Source organism: Lagopus leucura, unplaced genomic scaffold, assembly GCF_019238085.1.
Source record: "Lagopus leucura isolate 7727_CA_CO unplaced genomic scaffold, USGS_WTPT01 Super-Scaffold_810, whole genome shotgun sequence".
NCBI classification, from domain to species: domain Eukaryota; kingdom Metazoa; phylum Chordata; class Aves; order Galliformes; family Phasianidae; genus Lagopus; species Lagopus leucura.
In genome coordinates, this window is record NW_024962261.1 from 11,947,576 (window position 1) to 11,961,931 (window position 14,356).

Consider the following 14,356-nt stretch of genomic DNA (forward strand, 5'->3'; position numbering starts at 1 on the left):
CATCCACATTTTATCTGTTTACCTTCGTAAAAGCGTGTGTGCTGTTTGTTACACAGTAAACTAACAACATCTCCGCAGTTACTCTGTGCTCTGAAGCAGTTTTCTTTGTCTAAACCAGTCAGTGTTGCCAGGAGTTGCACCTACACACATACAAGCACTGCACCACGAATCAAGAACCTGGAAAAAAAACATACTGTATCAAACCCGATCCCTTCAAGGCTTCAGTTCTTCTGCGTGCTCATAGAGAGATCAAGCTTTAAAAGCGGGGATGAATTGAGTGAATATTGAAGTGTGGCAGCAAAGTGGTGGAGTTTGTGCTATCTGCTGCTCTGGCTGCATCGCTGTTTGAAGCCCATGTTCCCTCTCTTCAATAAATATCATTGCATCTGTGGAATCACAAAAGTAAAGTGAGCTTGGCAGCCGTCCCAAGAGTCTCTCGTAAGCCCCACACTATGCAGCAGTGCTATCTAAACAGAAATGATTCTTAACAAGGAATCAGTGAAGTCAGGTTTTTTGTTGTATTTATTTTGTTTTCCCTTATGTGATAGACATGAGGTCATAGTTTCTGCATACTAGAGTCAATTTTTACTTTATTTTTACCAGAATAAAATAGCTTTATGGAAAAATAAATATAGACAGACTTCAATTCTGTGCATGCTGTAAGATAAAAATGTTAAATTGTTGTCATTGCAGTTCTTTTATTTAGGCAAATGCCAATGAAAAACGAAACTGGAAATTTTTACTTACCTGCAAATTTTAAGTAGGCAGATGCTGCATTTATATGCAGTTCAAATCAGTATAATCTTGATGTATGAAACTTCGATTGTGGTTCAGGAGGTTTAAATAAGCCCTGTGCTCAAAAGATGTGTAGGAAATAAATATCAGTCATATATTTTCAGTCCTTATGGAATGCTTCAGTAATGTGTGATCGCACTACGTATACTAATCCATATTAAAAATGTGCATAATTTATTTCAGAAGCATACAGTGATTACGGCATGTCACATACAGCACACTTCACTTAGAGCAGTGGTAGGATGGATAGGTCACGTACCAGTGCAAGTGTCATAAGAAAGTTGGTAGTCACCAAAAATGCCTGTAAACTTGCAGACAAAAAATATGAAACTTGAGGGATGGTCTGAAATTCATCTGCAATGGCTATAAAGACAAGTACATAATTTAGTATATAGTTAGCAAAGAACAGCTTCTTAAACGGATACCTAAAGATGTAAGGGATGAAAGAAAGATACTATGAAACTGTCAGCTTTTTTTTTTTTTTTTTTTTTTTTTGTTCCTTCAAAAATATAACTTCAGTCTTTTTAATTATTGGACCCTAAGGTACAATCAGTCCTGATGTTTTCTATTATGTAAAACAAATCTGGACTCACGATTACAGACTCTAGTTTTGCAGTCACATGAATCTCAATGTATTAACAGAGAGAAGCCATGCTAATTCCATACAGATGTGCTGTTGCATTCCTGTAAATTTTCAGACTGAAAAGGAAATGCTAGTTACACCCCTTTCCTCTACAGCCTACGGTAGAACATTTCACAGATTGCATATGTGTTTTGCGTTTGAAGAAAAACAGTCATAGATCTCTCTGACCAAATACTCCTGTTTTTAACTTGTCGCCAACATTTTAAAATCAAAAGTCTGTGCTTGCCAATTTGTGTGTCATATCTATGACATATATATTTTTAAACAATCTAAGAAACCTAGCCCTTGGGCCTCAGGTTCTTTTTCAACATACACACAAAATTTGAACAGTTTTATTCTTGTAAACATTCACTGTTACTTGGAAAGAGAGAATGCTTTATGTTTATTTGTGTACGAGCATGCAAATACATACTTTCATTTTTATTGTCAATTTCAAAGAACTAAGAAGACTGAGCAAAGAAAATGCTAATAATTCTTACATTAGTCTTGAAAGTGTTTTGCATAGAGTAAGAGCAAAGACTTGTAAGACTAACTCGTAGGAGCTCTTCAAACCAGTTGCTAAAACTAAGCCGCATTTTCCACCGATTTCCACTGGCAGAGATATTAAGGAGACTTTCAGTGTGGAAAATATGTGTGAATGTGCCAGTAGAAAACATCTAATATCTATCTTCCAGCCTCAGAAAACTGATAGACCCCTCCACAGAGAGAAGTGGCTGAAATAATAGAAGAATGGCAGAATATGCTGAGTTGGGTGAGCCTAGCACAAACTTTTCCAACTGAAAAGTCATCCTTGACCATCACATTCCAGTTCTGAAAGGGTGCAGATTTCAACATAGTCTCTTTGTTCAAAGTATTCATTCTTCGTGCTGAGACCTGGATCTGGATAGTGATGTCTATACTTCAAAAAGGGCTAATAAGATTCCTGTTCATAAACACAGTGCAGAGAAACCTCACTTAAGTCACTCCACTGGGGACTCGAAGTTTGTTGCCAAACAGAAATGGTCTATAACTAAAGGTCAAACAAAATCTGTGCTTGAAACCATGGGGGTACTTTAGATCACTTAGAGCTTGGTTGTGGTCAGAAGGACCACTTCCTTGTGCTGTATTCTCTTTGACCTGACAATTCAAAATTTGCTGTTATGAATAAACTTTCAACTACTTTGCAGTTACACTTATCTTGACAATGCTGTCCTGGAAGTATTTTCTAGAGTTCTTTTTACTTGATCTCAGACATTTATCCAGGTAATGTCAAAGGTAGAAGGAACACAACCTCTATAATATTCTCAAAGTATGACAGGTTGCAAAACACCCCGTTCCCCTCTTCTCCCCCCCCCTCTCCAATCTTGATCAATACCTGCTAGAGTGTCACTCAGTTGTGAAACAACTTTATGCAACACTTACTATTTTTGATATCATTACAGTGACATCTAGGGGTTTTATTAATGAATCAGGAGTGTGCTTTCCAAGCATGACATAAATGTGCTTCTAATAAATTATAATAAAATTTTAGGATGAAAATGGATGTTTTGCAGATGTATTTAGGATTTTTTTTCCAAAGTGGATAGAGAACAGGAGAGATGCAAGAATATATCAAGTTTTCAAGCATGCTTCTGCATCACAAGCCAGACAACAGTTAGCTTCTTGGCCCCAAATAAGACATAATAAATAGGACTGTAAGAGATTCAAAGGAAGGTCACATAAACTATATTTGATACAGTAAAATATGTGAAATCAGTGAAACAATACAAGAAATTTAACTTTGTATTTGCAATCTGTAGGTATTCCGTATTTCAAAGAGCGGACAAGGAGTGATATCATCAAAATGTGACAGAAGTGAGAATTTTAGTCCTGAAAATGAAAAAAACTGCAAATAATGATGAGAGTTTGTGCCTGAATGACAGACAAGATAGCAATTCCACTCAAAATGGTTAGAGGAAATAGATGGAAGAAATGTGCAAGTACAATTTCTTTAATCCTTGCAGACCTTGCACTAGTAGGCTGAATTCCTAGGCAATAAATCAGAGAACAGATTAAATTTGAAAGACAGAGACTCCTCTGAAGTGAAGAGACTAGATTCAAAAAAAGCCATATATATAGAATGTGAAAAAAAAATAAGAAACACAGAGTTCTGAGTTTTTAAAATAAAGCTGGAAGTGTAGAAAGTGCACTCTGTGAGCTAAGAAATGTGAAGATTCATGTTTGTCATCCTCTAAATCTTTTTTTTTTTTTTAAGAAAACTAAAATTTCTGAAAAATATTAAATCTATAAGATGATCCTGTCTGTAATCAGTTCTCTTGGCAGACAGCAAATTACTGTCAAGACTAGAAAATTTCTCACCAGCTGTATTTGCTATTTCAGCAAAAACTGGCTTAATACAACACTAAATTCTTTTGTCATGTTTCCACAACAGTGTTAGGAAATAAGCATTAGGAAAGGGCTTGCAGTTGTTACTGAGAAGTTAACTTAGTTGACAAGTGAGCTTCAGTAATGGAAGATAATTTAGGGACAATATGCAACATGTATTTCCATTGTAAGTTTAGCTACATGACTTCAAAATCATATGCCTTTAAACCTTATGGTCTCTGGTACTAACAGGTTGATTCGTGGCTCTGATCTTAGGTACTTCTCATAGTAAAGTATGCCAGTAACCCCCTGCACACTTTGCCTCTCTTAACTGGCTATCTTAGAATGCGTATACTCTTTCCTGTTGCTTGAGCAAGAGCAGATGAATACTTTCCCCACTTCAGTAGTAGTATCAGTCTTCTAGAAAATTATCAAGGTAGAGAAACTGAAAGATAACAAGAAGTAAAACAAGAATGCAGCTTTTCTTCTTTTGGTTTGCTAGACTTCCTTTCAGATTTCAAACAATAAGGTAGCCACATCTTTAAATCAGCTGTATCATTGCACCCATAAATATGAGGACTACTCCAAAAGTAATACTTCCTGTTCTATCATGTTGACCCATGACATCAGAGGAGGATGTTGGCAGTATGACAGTAAAAGCTGAAACTTCCCACCAATGTCCCATTACATTTTGTTGACATGTGACAGATGGCAGCAGAAGAGCAGTCTGACAGAATGGCGTCTGAGATAAAAGTGCAGATAAAGCAAGTGTGTATTATAAAACTCCTTCACGTGGAAAAAAAAATGGAACCTACTGACATTCATCAACACTTGCTGAATGCTTCCAGAACCAAACAGTGGATGTAAGCACAGGTAGAGGTAGGTGGTGCATTTACTCAGTGGTGACAGTGACAACAGGTCATATTTGCTGGCACAGATTGTTAAATACGCAGGTTCTTGTTCATCACTGAAAATACGTAGATAATGGTGGTGACAGTATTGAAAAATAGCTTTTTTAGCTGAGAATTTGCTCCATCAAATAGCATTATTCTGCTCTTTGTCTCTGTTGCAGTTTGCATGGGATTAAATAGAAGGCATAACTTTCAGAGCAACCTACGTAAATATATTGACTATAGAATAGACTTTTGTCTTCCTATGTATGAAATTATCGAAACAATTGTAAAATATTAACACAATAGTAAAATACTATTATTTATATATTTCCATTCTCTTGGGAAAAGAATGGAAATTATTTCAACATTTATTCTTCAAATATTTCATTAAATATACAAATGGGGAAAAATTAATTTACTTTCTTCTTGTAGCAGCAATATGGCATGTTCCTCTGGAAAACTTCATTAATTTTATTTTCAAGTTTTCTTGGTGTTTCAAAAATATGATACCAGCACTTACTGAAGTGTGATGTATTTAAAATCTGTAATTTGAGACTAGAGGAAGCTTTTGTTTAACTTCACCAAGTCATAGCTAAAAAACAACAAAACTTAAAACAACCCAAAATCTAGCAGCTCACTGTTTGGCTGAATCAGATTTGTGTTCCAGAAACAGATACTACAATGTTCTAACATACAAGGCAGTATAATACTGACTACATAAAAATTTTTGGAAGAAAGGTATTTTCATGTAGAGTATTGTCTTTTATTTTCAACCACATGTCTTAAATAAAGAACAGGAAACTTTAATATTAGAATTGCTTAAATTTGATCTTGGAGAAACTGAGAACTGAAACTGGCAGGTGATTGATTGCATGGACCTACCTCTAATTAATGGTCATAGAACTGATAAATCTACAGCGTGAAGGAAAAATAGTTTAAAGCCTTTTTCATTTGCTGACGTGGCGAAATTCAAATCCAAATTCCTCACCTCCTTACCCTAATATTATCATTCCTTATGGTATTGGCAGCATAGCAATATAAATAAGGTAACAAATTAAAATGCTTTCCTAGCCATTACAAATTTAATTACTCATTATTACAAATCAAATAATATAAGAATACACATGCATCCAATCATTTCATCATTTTTTTCCAAGTGTAACACTGTGCTTCTTCTGAAAACATATAATTATTATTTCTAATTGGAATTATAAATCTACTATTTTTGAATTCACAATTTTATCCTTAATATTGAGTTTGAACTCGGACTACCAAAATTACCTGTAAGGAAATGCTGCCACCTGAAAACACTGTGATGTCTGGAACACTGTTTATCAGGCACAGAAAAAGAACTAAAGATACAGGGCAGTAAGAGATATTCTGATGGAGGCAAAAGCCTAGGCACTCTCTTTGTCAGCATTATCATCCTAATTGAAATAATAGTGCAGAGAAAACTTTTTGATAAAATTATCAGTAAGTTATCATCTCATTAACTGAAATATAGCGAAATATGAATTTTGAAAACGTTCATTCAGTTGGCCAGGTTTAATCCATGTAATATTCTTTATGAATGTTACATGTTGTGTGATGTTAAAGCTTTTAATAAGTATCGTACATCATTCCATCGGATCCCTTTCTGACAATGAAATAGTTACATTTATCCTTCAGTTCTGCAAACTACAGTGCTAGCAACAATGTTATCCATGTAATTACTTTCATTAAAATTATGTGTATGTCTGATAAAGTATTCATTATTTGAAATTTGTGTTGCCTATTAAATTGGGAAGTTTCAGTTAAATATCAGGCTAAACCCATAATGCCCTGGATCATATGATCATCTGATGACTTTTAAGCAGTATGGACTGACTTTTTTTTGGCAAGTACTTGGACTTTCTCCAGTATTTCAATGTACCAGAACTTAACAAAGTTAAGCATTGTGAAACTTTCTATACATTTTATCTGAAACATCTGATTGGAAAACCAGCTTTGGTTGATAATGATAATTCATATCTCTTTCAATTTTGTTTCAATAATATGTTATTTCTACATATTCTCTCTATTCTTGCACCCTCTCAAAAGACACTCTCTCTATAAAACTGACAGGATTTTTCTAATTACTGACGAAGTCTAAATTTCACATCAAAATATGGAACAAATATTTTTATTAAAACAAGCAGCTTTCCTTGTATATTGCCATTTAGTTAAGTACTGTCATCTTGCTTTCAGCCCCAGTGACAGAATTGAACTGATATTCTTGAAGCTGTTGTTGATGACCTTGGCTAAAATGGAAGTGAGGTAAAGGCAATGGAAGGAGTTCTCAATGAAGGAAAATGGAACATCTGCAACTGAGTACCCTTAGCTACACCTAATCTCCTGAAGGGTTTATTAATTACCCAGTTGTGTTTTATCTGGAGTTTTTATACCAGGTGCAAATTGCTTGCATTGACTTTAATGCCTTTTAAATATCTTCTTATTATTTTGCTTAGTATATGTTATGCTTCTTCTTCTTCTTTTTTTTTTTAAATATCATCCTTCTTTTCCTCTAGCTTCCAAAACCTCCTTTCAGTAACTTAGTTTTCCAGCCCTACTGCCACCAGTCTACATTCTTCTTTCATAGTATCTTTTAACAACATTGGATAAAACCCATCTGGACCTCAGAATTTATTGGTTTTGAGTCATTGTAACTCATTTATCACTTCTGTCTTACTGACCTTGAAATCATCTAAAATAGCGAGTGCACAGCCAGTTCAGTTGAGATTTCATTAATGCATTCTGTCTCCAGTAACTGAATTCAGGAACTATGCGTAACTGTCCTGAATATGTAAACTTAAGTGGAGAAATATGCATACACAGACAAGAATCCCAAATCTTCAGTTTTACTGAAGACAGATGAATGTGTGGACGTGGGGAGGAGGGGTCTTTCTGAGCAGTAATCTCCAGTAGCAGTAAGTTACCTGTTACACTGAACGTAAGATTTTTATTTCATGTCTACCTTGGTGTAAAAATTGCTGACTTATGTTTCAGAGAGATAGACTCATGTTACCTTGTCATTTCTATACTCCATAATCTCAGAGAGTTTTAACTTTTTTTTTTTTTTTTTTTTTTTTTTTTTGAGGCTCAGTGAGCTAAAATTTTTTGAGAGAGGAGTCAAAACATAGGGGATTGAATTTCGTATGCAGCTGAGGATGAAGAGAGCTGCTTTACCTGGGGTGGTGATGAGCCCATTTAAACATCTAAGTGTTCCACAGGTTCAGAACGCAAACATTATTGCTATAGGAGGAAACATTAGATTCAAAGCAGACTAGGGAGTCATTTGTTCTGCATTGTACCACTTATTGCTTGCTGGTCGTATGTGGTACCATGTAACTTTTAACTGTGTGTAGAAAGGTCAGAATGACCTGAGGACTGAAGCTCTGAGGACTGTAGCTCCGTGCAAAGCCCCATCAATGTCACAGCTCTGCCCTGTTTCCCATATGCCAGTTGGCTCATATGGCCCATCCTGCTCCAGAGGGCACCCGCCTGGTCAGTCTCATTCCAGAGGCAGAAGAGTAGCAATGGTAACCATAGTAGCAAAACAACTAGTAACAATAGAAGGAAGAAGGAAGAAATAAAGTGAGATTTGGTCATCTATTCATTTCCACCAAAGGAAGAAACAGACTTTTTCATCACTTGAGGTTTTGTTATTTCCATTGAGACTTGAAGTCCCATGTCTAGATCTGGTGGTAGTTTTCTGTGTGCCACCGTCAGTGGATTGGATCAGATGACACTGGAAAATAAATGTGATCTAACATGGTGTGTCAGGTGCTGTATGTGGTGTACTCAGAAAATCTCCATTCAGATGGAGTACTAGTACTCTGATAGTACTACTGACTGAGTTTATCTATGAGTTCTGCTAGCCATAATCAAAACTCACTGTGTCCACTCCATACTCAAACTTAAGAGGCCTCACATACCAGCTTCAGCATACTGTATTGTACAGAATTCAGTATTTCTGCCCAGAGAAGAACGAACACAGAGTTATGACTTGGTTGAGAAAATCAGGTCACTTCAGCCTATGTTGAGAAGAGCATTACTACAGTATTCCTGAGGGCTGTTGTAAGCTTGCTCATCATGCTAGAAGTATCAGCATCTGTGAACACCCAACACCCCAAAATGCACTTTGCTTATGCCAGTCGTTAAAGAGATGATTCACTCCAGCTCACTTCATTATCTCTACTGGCAAGACAGGCAGCAATGGAAAGTGATACAATTACCTCTTTGTTACTGTGACTGAAAAATAGTGGTGATACCCTGGTTTCTTCTTCTTCTTCCTTAATTAAGTAAATTGAGAGTAATTAAGCAAAATGAGATGTCACAACAGTAATGTTTGAAGGGGCGATCTTATGCAGACATATAAAATAAGCAAAGAACTAGAGAAATCTAGTGTGTCGGGGGGGAGGGGAGTTGAGCAAAATATTTTTAAAAAAGGCAATGCTGAGGTATGAATATTTTCAGTCTTTCCAGAGGAAAACTAAACATTCAGAAAGAAAAGCAATTAGAAAACTATTTATGGAAAAGATTTGCAAGGCAGAAAGACATCACAATTTTAATAGAGACATAAATTGTATTAGATTTATTTAATTCATTTATGTATCATATATTTATGATGTGTTTTCAAATATGAACAGCTTGTTGCATCTGAATTGCATAGCTGGACAGTCTGATTTATTTGTTTTACTCTATGGATCTATAATGGTAAGTAGTTCACTTACCATTATGGCATTTGAAAGGTTTATGAAAGGTTTTCACAATTTTATGCTCAAAATTTTAAAAATACAGTAATAAAATATCAGAATTACAAAGTTTATTATCTCGACTTCTGGAAACCTCCATAGAAGTTCTATGCCATTACTGGAACAGCTAGATTATCTATGTTATTTAGGAAGTATTCATTTCTTTTGTATCCATTTCATGACAGTAAATTAACGAAAGAAAACAATCAGAAAAAATAAACTGAAGAAGTGATTAATTAAGGAGATTAACTGAGGAAAAAAAATGTGAAAAAAAAAGAAAACAGAGAAGAAAAATATTCAAAAAATGAACGAAGTAAAAAATAAAACGTTGATTTTAGAAAATAGAATTATTATTATTTGTATTAGAAATATATATATATATATATATATATATTTGGCAACATGTATGAGGTGAAAAAAAGTCCGATCTGCTTTGCTACAAAATAGCCATGGTAATGGTATTAAATTAGGTTGTTCACCCTCTCTCATGGTCTGATCTTCTCCATTCATGTATTTAAGTTTCTGTAAAGAGAAGGGGACAAATTGCCCTAAATTATCTAAGAAGTTAAGAGGAAGATATTCTGCGAGAGAGAAATACATTTTCCTGGGTTTAATATCACTTCACACTGCTCATCAAATAAGATTGAAAACTTTTATCATGTGCTCCATGCAAATTAGACAGCTGGCAACATCTTCATGCGTTCTAATTTACTGGTTACTGTTGTCTATGGCTGAGCAAGTCAAATGTATCTGTAGATTATTTAAGATGAAAATAACTGATTTGCCAATACTTTATGTAGAATATTACAAAATTGTAAAGAATACTTCATGTTGCTGTGTGTCACTGATGTGTTTCAGTGAGTGTGTAATCCATACACAAGTTATTCGTTCCCTAAACAGCATTTTGGCTGAGTACCTAATTCCTTCATCTATCTTCCAGAAGCCTATTAGTTCAAACTACTTGTTTAGTCATTTTTTCCATTAATTCAACATTTTATGTCCAACTACAACAAGAAACTCTTCTTGTCTCCTTGCAGCAAGATACTTTTGACAGGTATTGGCCCAGCATTAGGCTGGCAGGGTCTTTTCCTGAACACGTGCACATCAAGTAAATGAATATTTTGGCTATTTAGTTTGGATGTGAGACATTATTGCCTCTTTTATTCTCAGTCCACTTCAAGAACAATATAATTTTTGTTGAGACATTGTGTGAATTCAGAAGGGAATTATTTTCACTTGGTTTTATATGTAAGTTACCTTTTCAATAACATCTTCGGAATCTTATTATGCTATCTCCATTTTATTAATTTTTTTTAGTGAAAAGTGGATTCACTTTGAAAGTCTAATTTCAAGATTTTCTTTGTTTGCATTAAAAGATTCTGCAGATATTTTCAGAGTCCTGATATTAGTTCTTGGTTTTTTTTGAAGTGAGAGAAGAAGTTTTAGCTGACAGACTGCATCTTCCTCATAGCTTTGTGGAACCTACGAGAAGCAGGTTCACGACCACCCTTAAGACATCAAATGGGAAAGCGATGAAGTAGGACAGGTGAGCAGGAGTACAAGTCACTACATTAGTTTAATGGAAGTACAGTATAGAATTCATAAGATAACTGCAGCAACTGAAGTTGAGAATTTACCGATGGAGATGTCGTATGCAGAAGCCACTGAAATGCACACAGTTGATGTAGATTACGTTCTCGATTGCAGAATTAAGGCATATCACACATTTAAAGTTTGCAGATTTGTTTTACTGTCAGTGACTGATTTAAGCATTTAGTCAGGAATTTTCTACTAGACTCTTCTTTAGTTTGAAGGAGGACAGCTTTACAGACTACGATAGATGCTTGGAAGGAGTCATTTGCTTGCTCTTTTATTTCAATCTGAAAAGAGCTTCTTACCTTATGGCAGAACGTAAAGACCCAGAGAGTAAAAGTGTTTTCTAAGCCTATACATAGCGATTTACTGTTTTTAACTCCTATTTCCAAATTAATTTAGTTCTCAAATGATAAAAAGAAAAAAGACATATAATTTTTATTCCTGGTTCTCAACAACTTCATTGTAAATCCATGTGAAAATGTCTTCTGATTTTTTCCTTCAGTTTTAACAAAAAAGAAAACCAAGCAAGCAATAGAGGGACATAGAAACCCACATTATTTCCCCATGGGTAAAAATTCTGAAAATCTGACATGATTAGAAGAAATTAATGGATGTATTGTGCAATGTGACTGTTGCTCTTGCTGACTGCATTGAAATTAGTATTTCAAATATTCTGGAGTCAGCAACATTTAGTGCTTTTCAACATACTCACATATGCTGAATGCATGAGAATGCTCTGCTGAACATTGAGAAATACACTGGACAAGGACAACTGGAATCTCTGAAATGGGTGAATTGCACACAGTGGAGAGATACTCAACCCATTTCTGCAACTGATTACAGACCTCTCATATACACTCACACTGAAATCATATTAAACAGAAAAAAAGATATCGTCACCAAAAGGTGACCAGAATCTACCAATAATCTGACCTTGCCACTCTGTAGTTTCCTTATGTCTTCTTTTAAGCCTGGTGCACTCAAGTACCAGCTAAGAGCCCATTCTGTATTATTACAATTTTTTGCTCAGTATCAAAATAGTTGTCTGTATGGAATGAAAAAGAGTATGGCTAAGAATGTTCTTTGCATTTATGGTGGTCCATTTGGCTACTTCATTAGGTAATTAAATTTCCATTCAGAAACAAAACTAAAGTTCCCACCTGCATTATGTATTGCTTGCCCTTATCTTTACCTTTGCAGTCACGTACATAAGTTGCTCCATTTTGGCAATTATTATTTGCAGAATAATTTTTGAGCACAGCAGGCTGACCAAGAAGGCGTTGCCTTGACAGATACAGAAATGGGGCTAGCCAAAAAGTTTTTGACAAGAATTATTAGTGCTTGTCCTGTATGTTCTTTGAGAACTCTGAAGCATATATCCCACAGAATAAATCACATAAATTCCTGAACTAAGAGAGTTATGAGAATCAGGCAAGCAGAAAGACTCTCTTATGCTAGACAATTCAGTCTAGCTCCACAGGAACATGAACTGAAAGAAGCACCTGGAAATCATGCTTCATTTAATGCCACTAATCAAGGCTCCTGAAGAATGCATTCCCCATTCCAGTTCATGTTCCGTCCCTGCTACTTCTTCCCCTCTGGTTACATGCTCTTTGGTCTGAATCTTCTGATGAAAAGAACTTGCGTGCATGTGAAAACGACTGATTTTGCTGCTACAGGTTGCCAGAGAGAGATTTTTCCATGAGCTTCTGTCTCATTTAATTGTTGGAGTGAATTTGCTGAACTGGCTCAAAATGTTGCTGAGGAGAGAAACGCTTCCCTTCCATGGAGACTTTGACTTTTTGTTTTCTTTAATCTAAAAGGAAATAATCCAGACAAGTATTGTGTGTTTGTTTTAATTTCCTTCTTTTGCAGTGTATTGTCTCCATCCCTTCCATGGCTACGATATGTTTTCCCAGCTCTCCACAGGCACTTTATCTCGAGTAAAAATGCATATATGATAGTGTTGTCTAGGAATGGATTACAGCAGCATCTCAGAGGCATCATACCTTATGCTCTGAATAAAATATGTGCTTTCAAATTGCTTCCAACATATTGCATACATAGAACTACCTAAGTTAGCCGATGAAATAAGATTTTAGGTTTAATCCACGAAGATATTTGAAGTAATGAAAGAATGGAGTTAAAAGGTGGAGTATGGGTCTCATGTAACGAGATCTGAAGCCTAGCAATAATTATATAAATACATAAATTTAAAAAAAAAAGTCACAACAGCAACAAAAAAAAACAATCTATGTTTTGGTCTAGAACTGTGATTCCTATACTTGATCAGTAAAGCTCCAGTACCCAGTCTTGAGGTTGCCCTACAAACTAATTTATCTTAAAGTTAAACATGTTCAAATTTTAACATGTTTAATTTTTAAATTAAACTGATTTTTATTTGAAGTGTGAAGTTGGACAGTGATGCATGAAAAATAATTGAGATTTAAGACTGACAGTGGTGCATAGTATTTGGGAGCCAATATCTGGGCCCGGAAACTGCTAAACGTCCACCTTCAGTGAAGTTCAAGTACATTTCACTAGTAAATCTGGAAGGTGACTGTGTGTAAGTAATACTACAATGCTTTGATTCCCTGAGCATTGCCATATAAGAAACATACTATTTGGAAACTTAAAGAAATGAGGTAATAGTTATACGTGAACATTATTTTAGCTCACAAAGTAGCTGGATTCAAAATTTCAATCCTCAAGGCGTTTACTCCCTAAAACTTTGTTGTTATGAAAAAATAGGAATTCATCTACTGTTTCCAACAGAGAAACATTCATACACACAGCTGTTCAACAGGTTAGTCCATACCTGTCAGGAGGCACTTTCCTTCAACTTTTACTTTTTCTGTGCATTGTAACTGTAGAACACTTGTGTAGCCTTGAGAGTGTCATGCTATCTGTAGATGCCTTTGTTAAAGGACTTCATAAAATAGATAAAGTCATTTTTAACCATTAATCTAGCCGGCAGCTATTAAATGGTGGCCACATGCAAACTCTTGCAACAAGAACATTCTTTTCTGTTAGGGCTGCTCTGAAAGAAATGCCTATTTTATCGTTGACCCATGAAGTCAATGTTGGCAGATGCTGGTGGTATGGCAGTAGATGTGGAACCTTTCACCAATATCCCATTACATGTTGTTGCTGTGTGACAGATTGCAGCAGAGGGGCAGTCTGACAGAATGGCATCTGACATGGAAGTGTGGATGAAGCAAAGGTGTGTCACCTGAATTCCTCCATGCAGAAAAAAATGACACACACTGACAGTTATGGATGTTTACTGAATGCTGATGGAGATGAAACAGTGC